This window comes from Lethenteron reissneri, chromosome 46, assembly GCF_015708825.2.
Source record: "Lethenteron reissneri isolate LAM-NWPU_2019-01 chromosome 46, ASM1570882v1, whole genome shotgun sequence".
Taxonomy (NCBI): domain Eukaryota; kingdom Metazoa; phylum Chordata; class Hyperoartia; order Petromyzontiformes; family Petromyzontidae; genus Lethenteron; species Lethenteron reissneri.
In genome coordinates this window covers 1,164,240-1,176,986 of record NC_083824.1, presented here as the reverse complement: position 1 = coordinate 1,176,986, position 12,747 = coordinate 1,164,240, and positions in this window count along the sequence as shown.

Sequence of the window (12,747 nt, the reverse complement as noted above, 5' to 3'; positions counted from 1 at the left end):
CTCTACATCCTCAATGATAGCAGGGGACTGGTTCCAGCTCTACATCCTCACTGATAGCAGGGGGCTGGTTCCAGCTCTACATCCTCACTGATAGCAGGGGACTGGTCCCAGCTCTACATCCTCACTGATAGCAGGGGACTGGTTCTAGCTCTACATTCTCACTCTTAGAAGGGGACTGGTTCCAGCTCTACATTCTCACTGATAGCAGGGAACTGGTTCCAGCTCTACATTCTCACTCTTAGCAGGGGACTGGTTCCAGCTCTACGTTCTCACTCTTACCAGGGGACTAGTTCCAGCTCTACATTCTCACTGATAGCAGGGGGCTGGTTCCAGCTCTACATTCTCACTGATAGCAGGGGGCTGGTTCCAGCTCTACATCCTCACTGATAGCAGGGGGCTGGTTCCAGCTCTACATCCTCACTGATAGCAGGGGGCTGGTTCCAGCTCTACATACTCACTGATAGCAGGGGACTGGTCGCAGCTCTACATTCTCACTGATAGCAGGGAACTGGTTCCAGCTCTACATTCTCACTCTTAGCAGGTGACTGATTCCAGCTCTACATCTTCACTGATACCAGGGGACTGATTCCAGCTCTACATTCTCACTCTTAGCAGGGGGCTGGTTCCAGCTCTACATCCTCACTGATAGCAGCGTACTGGTTCCAGCTCTACATCCTCACTGATAGCAGGGGACTGGTCCCAGCTCTACATTCTCACTGATAGCAGGGGACTGGTTCCAGCTCTAAATTCTCACTCTTAGCAGGGGACTGGTTCCAGCTCTAAATTCTCACTCTTAGCAGGGGGCTGGTCCCAGCTCTACATCCTCACTGATAGCAGGGGACTGGTCCCAGCTCTACATCCTCACTGATAGCAGGGGACTGGTTGCAGCTCTACATTCTCACTGATAGCAGTGAACGGGTTCCAGCTCTAAATTCTCACTCTTAGCAGGGGACTGGTTCCAGCTCTACATCCTCACTGATATCAGGGGACTGGTCCCAGCTCTACATCCTCACTGATAGCAGAGGACTGGTTCCAGCTCTACATTCTCACTCTTAGAAGGGGACTGGATCCAGCTCTACATCTTCACTGATAGCAGGGGACTGGTCCCAGCTCTACATTCTCACTCTTAGCAGGGGACTGGTTCCAGCTCTACATCCTCACTGATAGCAGGGGACTGGTTCCAGCTCTACATTCTCACTCTTAGAAGGGTGCTGGTTCCAGCTCTACATCCTCACTGATAGCAGGGGACTGGTTCCAGCTCTACATTCTCACTCTTAGAAGGGGACTGGTTCCAGCTCTACATCCTCACTGATAGCAGGGGACTGGTCCCAGCTCTACATCTTCAATGATAGCAGGGGACTGGTTCCAGCTCTACATTCTCACTCTTAGAAGGGGACTGGTTCCAGCTCTACATCCTCACTGATAGCAGGGGACTGGTTCCAGCTCTACATTCTCACTGATAGCAGGGAACTGGTTCCAGCTCTACATTCTCACTCTTAGCAGGGGACTGGTTCCAGCTCTACATCTTCACTGATAGCAGGGAACTGGTTCCAGCTCTACATTCTCACTCTTAGCAGGGGACTGGTTCCAGCTCTACATTCTCACTTTTAGCAGGGGGCTGGTTCCAGCTCTACATCCTCACTGATAGCAGTGGACTGGTTCCAGCTCTACATCCTCACTGATAGCAGGGGACTGGTTCCAGCTCTACATTCTCACTCTTAGCAGGGGACTGGTTCCAGCTCTACATTCTCACTCTTAGCAGGGGGCTGGTCCCAGCTCTACATCCTCACTGATACCAGGGGACTGGTCCCAGCTCTACATCCTCACTGATAGCAGGGGACTGGTTCCAACTCTACATTCTCACTGATAACATGGAACTGGTTCCAGTTCTACATTCTCACTTTTAGCAGGGGACTGGTTCCAGCTCTACATCCTCACTGATATCAGGGGACTGGTCCCAGCTCTACATCCTCACTGATAGCAGGGGACTGGTTCCAGCTCTACATTCTCACTCTTAGAAGGGGACTGGTTCCAGCTCTATATCCTCACTGATAGCAGGGGGCTGGTTCCAGCTATACATCCTCACTGATAGCAGGGGACTGGTTCCAGCTCTACATCCTCACTGATAGCAGGGGACTGGTTCCAGCTCTACATTCTCACTCTTAGAAGCGGACTGGTTCCAGCTCTACTTTCTCACTGATAGCAGGGGACTGGTCCCAGCTCTACATCCTCACTGATAGCAGGGGACTGGTTCCAGCTCTACATTCTCACTCTTAGAAGGGGACTGGTTCCAGCTCTACATCCTCACTGATAGCAGGGGACTGGTTCCAGCTCTACATTCTCACTGATAGCAGAGAACTGGTTCCAGCTCTACATTCTCACTCTTAGAAGGGGACTGGTTCCAGCTCTACATCATCACTGATAGCAGGGGACTGGTCCCAGCTCTACATTCTCACTGATAGCAGGGAACGGGTTCCAGCTCTACATTCTCACTCTTAGCAGGGGACTGGTTCCAGCTCTACATCTTCACTGACAGCAGGGAACTGGTTCCAGCTCTACATTCTCACTCTTAGCAGGGGAATGGTTCCAGCTCTACATTCTCACTTTTAGCAGGGGGCTGGTTCCTGCTCTACATCCTCACTGATAGCAGCGGACTGGTTCCAGCTCTACATCCTCACTGATAGCAGGGGACTGGTTCCAGCTCTACATTCTCACTCTTAGCAGGGGACTGGTTCCAGCTCTACATTCTCACTCTTAGCAGGGGGCTGGTCCCAGCTCTACATCCTCACTGATAGCAGGGGACTGGTCCCAGCTCTACATCCTCACTGATAGCAGGGGACTGGTTCCAGCTCTACATTCTCACTGATAGCAGGGAACTGGTTCCAGCTCTACATTCTCACTTTTAGCAGGGGACTGGTTCCAGCTCTACATCCTCACTGATATCAGGGGACTGGTCCCAGCTCTATATCCTCAATGATAGCAGGGGACTGGTTCCAGCTTTACATTCTCACTCTTAGCAGGGGACTGGTTCCAGCTCTACATCCTCAGTGATAGCAGGGAGCTAGTTCCAGCTCTACATCCTCACTGATAGCAGGGAGCTGGTTCCAGCTCTACATTCTCACTCTTAGAAGGGGACTGGTTCCAGCTCTACATCCTCACTGATATCAGGGGACTGGTCCCAGCACTACATCCTCACTGATAGCAGGGGACTGGTTCCAGCTCTACATTCTCCTCACTGATAGCAGGGAACTGGTTCCAGCTCTACATTCTCACTCTTAGCAGGGGACTGGTTCCAGCTCTACATCCTCACTGATAGCATGGGGCTGGTTCCAGCTCTACATCCTCACTGATAGCAGGGGACTGGTTCCAGCTCTACATTCTCACTCTTAGCAGGGGACTTGTTGCAGCTCTACATTCTCACTCTTAGCAGGGGACTAGTTCCAGCTCTACATTCTCACTGATAGCAGGGGGCTGGTTTCAGCTCTACATCCTCACTGATAGCATGGGGCTGGTTCCAGGTCTACATCCTCACTGATAGCAGGGGACTGGTTCCAGCTCTACATTCTCACTCTTAGCAGGGGACTTGTTGCAGCTCTATATTCTCACTGATAGCAGGGGACTGGTTCCAGCTCTACATCCTCACTTATAGCAGGGGGCTGGTTCCAGCTCTACATTCTCACTTTTAGAAGGGGACTGGTTCCAGCTCTACATCCTCACTGATAGCAGGGGACTGGTTCCAGCTCTACATCATCACTGATAGCAGGGGACTGGTTCCAGCTCTAAATTCTCACTCTTAGCAGGGGGCTGGTCCCAGCTCTACATCCTCACTGATAGCAGGGGACTGGTCCCAGCTCTACATCCTCACTGATAGCAGGGGACTGGTTGCAGCTCTACATTCTCACTGATAGCAGGGAACTGGTTCCAGCTCTAAATTCTCACTCTTAGCAGGGGACTGGTTCCAGCTCTACATCCTCACTGATATCAGGGGACTGGTCCCAGCTCTACATCCTCACTGATAGCAGGGGACTGGTTCCAGCTCTACATTCTCACTCTTAGAAGGGGACTGGATCCAGCTCTACATCTTCACTGATAGCAGGGGACTGGTCCCAGCTCTACATTCTCACTCTTAGCAGGGGACTGGTTCCAGCTCTACATCCTCACTGATAGCAGGGGACTGGTTCCAGCTCTACATTCTCACTCTTAGAAGGGGGCTGGTTCCAGCTCTACATCCTCACTGATAGCAGGGGACTGGTTCCAGCTCTACATTCTCACTCTTAGAAGGGGACTGGTTCCAGCTCTACATCCTCACTGATAGCAGGGGACTGGTCCCAGCTCTACATCTTCAATGATAGCAGGGGACTGGTTCCAGCTCTACATTCTCACTCTTAGAAGGGGACTGGTTCCAGCTCTACATCCTCACTGATAGCAGGGGACTGGTCCCAGCTCTACATTCTCACTGATAGCAGGGAACTGGTTCCAGCTCTACATTCTCACTCTTAGCAGGGGACTGGTTCCAGCTCTACATCTTCACTGATAGCAGGGAACTGGTTCCAGCTCTAGATTCTCACTCTTAGCAGGGGACTGGTTCCAGCTCTACATTCTCACTTTTAGCAGGGGGCTGGTTCCAGCTCTACATCCTCACTGATAGCAGCGGACTGGTTCCAGCTCTACATCCTCACTGATAGCAGGGGACTGGTTCCAGCTCTACATTCTCACTCTTAGCAGGGGACTGGTTCCAGCTCTACATTCTCACTCTTAGCAGGGGGCTGGTCCCAGCTCTACATCCTCACTGATACCAGGGGACTGGTTCCAGCTCTACATCCTCACTGATAGCAGGGGACTGGTTCCAGCTCTACATTCTCACTGATAACAGGGAACTGGTTCCAGTTCTACATTCTCACTTTTAGCAGGGGACTGGTTCCAGCTCTACATCCTCACTGATATCAGGGGACTGGTCCCAGCTCTACATCCTCACTGATAGCAGGGGACTGGTTCCAGCTCTACATTCTCACTCTTAGAAGGGGACTGGTTCCAGCTCTATATCCTCACTGATAGCAGGGGGCTGGTTCCAGCTATACATCATCACTGATAGCAGGGGGCTGGTCCCAGCTCTACATCCTCACTGATAGCAGGGGACTGGTCCCAGCTCTACATCCTCACTGATAGCAGGGGACTGGTTCCAGCTCTACATTCTCACTGATAGCAGGGAACTGGTTCCAGCTCTACATTCTCACTTTTAGCAGGGGACTGGTTCCAGCTCTACATCCTCACTGATATCAGGGGACTGGTCCCAGCTCTATATCCTCAATGATAGCAGGGGACTGGTTCCAGCTTTACATTCTCACTCTTAGCAGGGGACTGGTTCCAGCTCTACATCCTCAGTGATAGCAGGGAGCTAGTTCCAGCTCTACATCCTCACTGATAGCAGGGAGCTGGTTCCAGCTCTACATTCTCACTCTTAGAAGGGGACTGGTTCCAGCTCTACATCCTCACTGATATCAGGGGACTGGTCCCAGCACTACATCCTCACTGATAGCAGGGGACTGGTTCCAGCTCTACATTCTCCTCACTGATAGCAGGGAACTGGTTCCAGCTCTACATTCTCACTCTTAGCAGGGGACTGGTTCCAGCTCTACATCCTCACTGATAGCATGGGGCTGGTTCCAGCTCTACATCCTCACTGATAGCAGGGGACTGGTTCCAGCTCTACATTCTCACTCTTAGCAGGGGACTTGTTGCAGCTCTACATTCTCACTCTTAGCAGGGGACTAGTTCCAGCTCTACATTCTCACTGATAGCAGGGGGCTGGTTTCAGCTCTACATCCTCACTGATAGCATGGGGCTGGTTCCAGGTCTACATCCTCACTGATAGCAGGGGACTGGTTCCAGCTCTACATTCTCACTCTTAGCAGGGGACTTGTTGCAGCTCTATATTCTCACTGATAGCAGGGGACTGGTTCCAGCTCTACATCCTCACTTATAGCAGGGGGCTGGTTCCAGCTCTACATTCTCACTTTTAGAAGGGGACTGTTCCAGCTCTACATCCTCACTGATAGCAGGGGGACTGGTTCCAGCTCTACATCATCACTGATAGCAGGGGACTGGTTCCAGCTCTAAAATTCTCACTCTTAGCAGGGGGCTGGTCCCAGCTCTACATCCTCACTGATAGCAGGGGACTGGTCCCAGCTCTACATCCTCACTGATAGCAGGGACTGGTTGCAGCTCTACATTCTCACTGATAGCAGGGAACTGGTTCCAGCTCTAAATTCTCACTCTTAGCAGGGGACTGGTTCCAGCTCTACATCCTCACTGATATCAGGGGACTGGTCCCAGCTCTACATCCTCACTGATAGCAGGGACTGGTTCCAGCTCTACATTCTCACTCTTAGAAGGGGACTGGATCCAGCTCTACATCTTCACTGATAGCAGGGGACTGGTCCCAGCTCTACATTCTCACTCTTAGCAGGGGACTGGTTCCAGCTCTACATCCTCACTGATAGCAGGGGACTGGTTCCAGCTCTACATTCTCACTCTTAGAAGGGGGCTGGTTCCAGCTCTACATCCTCACTGATAGCAGGGGACTGGTTCCAGCTCTACATTCTCACTCTTAGAAGGGGAACTGGTTCCAGCTCTACATCCTCACTGATAGCAGGGGACTGGTCCCAGCTCTACATCTTCAATGATAGCAGGGGACTGGTTCCAGCTCTACATTCTCACTCTTAGAAGGGGACTGGTTCCAGCTCTACAATCCTCACTGATAGGCAGGGGACTGGTCCCAGCTCTACATTCTCACTGATAGCAGGGAACTGGTTCCAGCTCTACATTCTCACTCTTAGCAGGGACTGGTTCCAGCTCTACATCTTCACTGATAGCAGGGAACTGGTTCCAGCTCTAGATTCTCACTCTTAGCAGGGGACTGGTTCCAGCTCTACATTCTCACTTTTAGCAGGGGGCTGGTTCCAGCTCTACATCCTCACTGATAGCAGCGGACTGGTTCCAGCTCTACATCCTCACTGATAGCAGGGGACTGGTTCCAGCTCTACATTCTCACTCTTAGCAGGGGACTGGTTCCAGCTCTACATTCTCACTCTTAGCAGGGGCTGGTCCCAGCTCTACATCCTCACTGATACCAGGGGACTGGTTCCAGCTCTACATCCTCACTGATAGCAGGGGACTGGTTCCAGCTCTACATTCTCACTGATAACAGGGAACTGGTTCCAGTTCTACATTCTCACTTTTAGCAGGGGACTGGTTCCAGCTCTACATCCTCACTGATATCAGGGGACTGGTCCCAGCTCTACATCCTCACTGATAGCAGGGGACTGGTTCCAGCTCTACATTCTCACTCTTAGAAGGGGACTGGTTCCAGCTCTATATCCTCACTGATAGCAGGGGGCTGGTTCCAGCTATACATCATCACTGATAGCAGGGGACTGGTTCCAGCTCTACATCCTCACTGATAGCAGGGGACTGGTTCCAGCTCTACATTCTCACTCTTAGAAGGGGACTGGTTCCAGCTCTACTTTCTCACTGATAGCAGGGGACTGGTCCCAGCTCTACATCCTCACTGATAGCAGGGGACTGGTTCCAGCTCTATATTCTCACTCTTAGAAGGGGACTGGTTCCAGCTCTACATCCTCACTGATAGAAGGGGACTGGTTCCAGCTCTACATTCTCACTGATAGCAGGGAACTGGTTCCAGCTCTACATTCTCACTCTTAGAAGGGGACTGGTTCCAGCTCTACACCATCACTGATAGCAGGGGACTGGTCCCAGCTCTACATTCTCACTGATAGCAGGGAACTGGTTCCAGCTCTACATTCTCACTCTTAGCAGGGGACTGGTTCCAGCTCTACATCTTCACTGACAGCAGGGAACTGGTTCCAGCTCTACATTCTCACTCTTAGCAGGGGAATGGTTCCAGCTCTACATTCTCACTTTTAGCAGGGTCTGGTTCCTGCTCTACATCCTCACTGATAGCAGCGGACTGGTTCCAGCTCTACATCCTCACTGATAGCAGGGGACTGGTTCCAGCTCTACATTCTCACTCTTAGCAGGGGACTGGTTCCAGCTCTACATTCTCACTCTTAGCAGGGGGCTGGTCCCAGCTCTACATCCTCACTGATAGCAGGGGACTGGTCCCAGCTCTACATCCTCACTGATAGCAGGGGACTGGTTCCAGCTCTACATTCTCACTGATAGCAGGGAACTGGTTCCAGCTCTACATTCTCACTTTTAGCAGGGGACTGGTTCCAGCTCTACATCCTCACTGATATCAGGGGACTGGTCCCAGCTCTATATCCTCAATGATAGCAGGGGACTGGTTCCAGCTCTACATTCTCACTGATAGCAGGGAACTGGTTCCAGCTCTACATCCTCAGTGATAGCAGGGGGCTAGTTCCAGCTCTACATCCTCACTGATAGCAGGGGGCTGGTTCCAGCTCTACATTCTCACTCTTAGAAGGGGACTGGTTCCAGCTCTACATCCTCACTGATATCAGGGGACTGGTCCCAGCACTACATCCTCACTGATAGCAGGGGACTGGTTCCAGCTCTACATTCTCCTCACTGATAGCAGGGAACTGGTTCCAGCTCTACATTCTCACTCTTAGCAGGGGACTGGTTCCAGCTCTACATCCTCACTGATAACAGGGGACTGGTTTCAGCTCTACATCCTCACTGATAGCATGGGGCTGGTTCCAGCTCTACATCCTCACGGATAGCAGGGGACTGGTTCCAGCTCTACATTCTCACTCTTAGCAGGGGACTTGTTGCAGCTCTACATTCTCACTCTTAGCAGGGGACTAGTTCCAGCTCTACATTCTCATTGATAGCAGGGGGCTGGTTTCAGCTCTACATCCTCACTGATAGCATGGGGCTGGTTCCAGCTCTACATCCTCACTGATAGCAGGGGAATGGTTCCAGATTTACATTCTCACTCTTAGCAGGGGACTTGTTGCAGCTCTACATTCTCACTCTTAGCAGGGGGCTGGTTCCAGCTCTACATTCTCACTGATAGCAGGGGACTGGTTCCAGCACTACATCCTCACTGAGAGCAAGGGGCTGGTTCCAGCTCTACATTCTCACTTTTAGAAGGGGACTGGTTCCAGCTCTACATCCTCACTGATAGCAGGGGACTGGTTCCAGCTCTACATCCTCACTGATAGCAGGGGACTGGTTCCAGCTCTACATTCTCACTCTTAGCAGGGGACTGGTTCCAGCTCTACATCCTCACTGATAGCAGGGGGCTGGTTCCAGCTCTACATCCTCACTGATAGCAGGGGGCTGGTTCCAGCTCTACATTCTCACTCTTAGAAGGGGACTGGTCCCAGCTCTACATCCTCACTGATAGCAGGGGACTGGTCCCAGCTCTACATCCTCACTGATAGCAGGGGACTGGTTCCAGCTCTACATTCTCACTGATAGCAGGGAACTGGTTCCAGCTCTACATTCTCACTCTTAGCAGGGGACTGGTTCCAGCCTTACATCCTCACTGATTACAGGGGACTGGTTCCAGCTCTATGTTCTCACTCTTACCAGGGGACTAGTTCCAGCTCTACATTCTCACTGATAGCAGGGGGCTGGTTCCAGCTCTACATCCTCACTGATAGCAGGGGACTGGTTCCAGCTCTACATTCTCACTCTTAGCAGGGGACTGGTTCCAGCTCTACATTCTCACTCTTAGCAGGGGGCTGGTTCCAGCTCTACATTCTCACTGATAGCAGTGGGCTGGTTCCAGCTCTACATTCTCACTCTTAGCAGGGGACTGGTTCCAGCTCTACATTCTCACTCTTAGCAGGGGACTGGTTCCAGCTCTACATCCTCACTGATAGCAGGGGGCTGGTTCCAGCTCTACATTCTCACTCTTAGAAGGGGACTGGTTCCAGCTCTACATCCTCACTGATAGCAGAGGACTGGTTCCAGCTCTACATCCTCACTGATAGCAGGGGACTGGTTCCAGCTCTACATTCTCACTCTTAGCAGTGGGCTGGTTCCAGCTCTACATCCTCACTCATAGCAGGGGGCTGGTTCCAGCTCTACATTCTCACTCTTAGCAGGGGGCTGGTTCCAGCTCTACATCCTCACTCATAGCAGGGGACTGGTCCCAGCTCTACATTCTCACTGATAGCAGGGGACTGGTTCCAGCTCTACATTCTCACTGATAGCAGGGGACTGGTTCCAGCTCTACATTCTCACTCTTAGCAGGGGACTGGTTCCAGCTCTACATTCTCACTGATAGCAGGGGACTGGTTCCAGCTCTACATTCTCACTCTTAGCAGGGGACTGGTCCCGGCTCTACATCCTCACTGATAGCAGGGGACTGGTCCCAGCTCTACATCCTCACTGATAGCAGGGGGCTTTTTCCAGCTCTACATCCTCACTGATAGCAGGGGGCTTTTTCCAGCTCTACATTCTCACTCTTAGAAGGGGGCTGGTTCCAGCTCTACATTCTGACTCTTAGCAGGGGGCTGGTTCCAGCTCTACATCCTCACTGATAGCAGGGGACTGGTTCCAGATGTACATTCTCACTGATAGCAGGGGACTGGTTCCAGCTCTACATTCTCACTGATAGCAGGGGACTGGTTCCAGCTCTACATTCTCACTGATAGCAGGGGACTAGTTCCAGCTCTACATCCTCACTCTTAGCAGGGGACTGGTTCCAGCTCTACATTCTCACTCTTAGCAGGGGACTGGTTCCAGCTCTACATCCTCACTGATAGCAGGGGACTGGTTCCAGCTCTACATTCTCACTGATAGCAGGGGACTGGTTCCAGCTCTACATTCTCACTCTTAGCAGGGAATTGGTTCCATCTCTACATCCTCACTGATAGCAGGGGTTGGTTCCAGCTCTACATCCTCACTGATAGCAGGGGACTGGTTCCAGCTCTACATTCTCACTCTTAGCAGGGGACTGGTGCCAGCTCTACATTTTCATGATAGCAGGGAACTGGTTCCAGCTCTACATCCTCACTGATAGCAGGGGCTGGTTCCAGCTCTTCATCCTCACTGATAGCACAGGGGACTGGTTCCAGCTCTACATTCTCACTGATAGCAGGGGACTGGTTACAGCTCTACATTCTCACTGATAGCAGGGGACTGGTTCCAGCTCTACATTCTCACTGATAGCAGGGGACTGGTTCCAGTTCAATATTCTCACTCTTAGCAGGGGACTTGTTCCAGCTCTACATTCTCACTAATAGTAGGGGACTGGTTCCAGCTCTACATTCTCACTGATAGCAGGGGACTGGTTCCAGCTCTACATCCTCACTCTTAGCAGGGGACTGGTTCCAGCTGTACATTCTCACTCTTAGCAGGGGGCTGGTTCCAGCTCTACATTCTCACTCTTAGCAGGGGACTGGTTCCAGCTCTACATTCTCACTCTTAGCAGGGGACTGGTTCCAGCTCTACATCCTCACTGATAGCAGGGGGCTGGTTCCAGCTCTACATTCTCACTCTTAGAAGGGGACTGGTTCCAGCTCTACATCCTCACTGATAGAAGAGGACTGGTTCCAGCTCTGCATCCTCACTGATAGCAGGAGACTGGTTCCAGCTCTACATTCTCACTCTTAGCAGGGGACTGGTTCCAGCTCTACATCCTCACTGATAGCAGGGGGCTGGTTCCAGCTCTACATTCTCACTCTTAGCAGGGGGCTGGTTCCAGCTCTACATCCTCACTGATAGCAGGGGACTGGTTCCAGCTCTACATTCTCACTCTTAGCAGGGGACTGGTTCCAGCTCTACATTCTCACTGATAGCAGGGGACTGGTTACAGCTCTACATTCTCACTGATAGCAGGGGACTGGTTCCAGCTCTACATTCTCACTGATAGCAGGGGACTGGTTCCAGTTCAATATTCTCACTCTTAGCAGGGGACTGGTTCCAGCTCTACATTCTCACTCTTAGCAGGGGACTGGTTCCAGCTCTACATTCTCACTAATAGTAGGGGACTGGTTCCAGCTCTACATTCTCACTGATAGCAGGGGACTGGTTCCAGCTCTACATTCTCACTATTAGCAGGGGACTGGTTCCAGCTGTACATTCTCACTCTTAGCAGGGGGCTGGTTCCAGCTCTACATTCTCACTCTTAGCAGGGGACTGGTTCCAGCTCTACATTCTCACTCTTAGCAGGGGACTGGTTCCAGCTCTACATCCTCACTGATAGCAGGGGGCTGGTTCCAGCTCTACATTCTCACTCTTAGAAGGGGACTGGTTCCAGCTCTACATCCTCACTGATAGAAGAGGACTGGTTCCAGCTCTACATCCTCACTGATAGCAGGGGACTGGTTCCAGCTCTACATTCTCACTCTTAGCAGGGGACTGGTTCCAGCTCTACATTCTCACTGATAGCAGGGGACTGGTTACAGCTCTACATTCTCACTGATAGCAGGGGACTGGTTCCAGCTCTACATTCTCACTGATAGCAGGGGACTGGTTCCAGTTCAATACTTCTCACTCTTAGCAGGGATCTGTTCCGCTCTACATTCTCACTCTTAGCAGGGGACTGGTTCCAGCTCTACATTCTCACTAATAGTAGGGGACTGGTTCCAGCTCTACATTCTCACTGATAGCAGGGGACTGGTTCCAGCTCTACATTCTCACTCTTAGCAGGGGACTGGTTCCAGCTGTACATTCTCACTCTTAGCAGGGGGCTGGTTCCAGCTCTACATTCTCACTCTTAGCAGGGGACTGGTTCCAGCTCTACATTCTCACTCTTAGCAGGGGACTGGTTCCAGCTCTACATCCTCA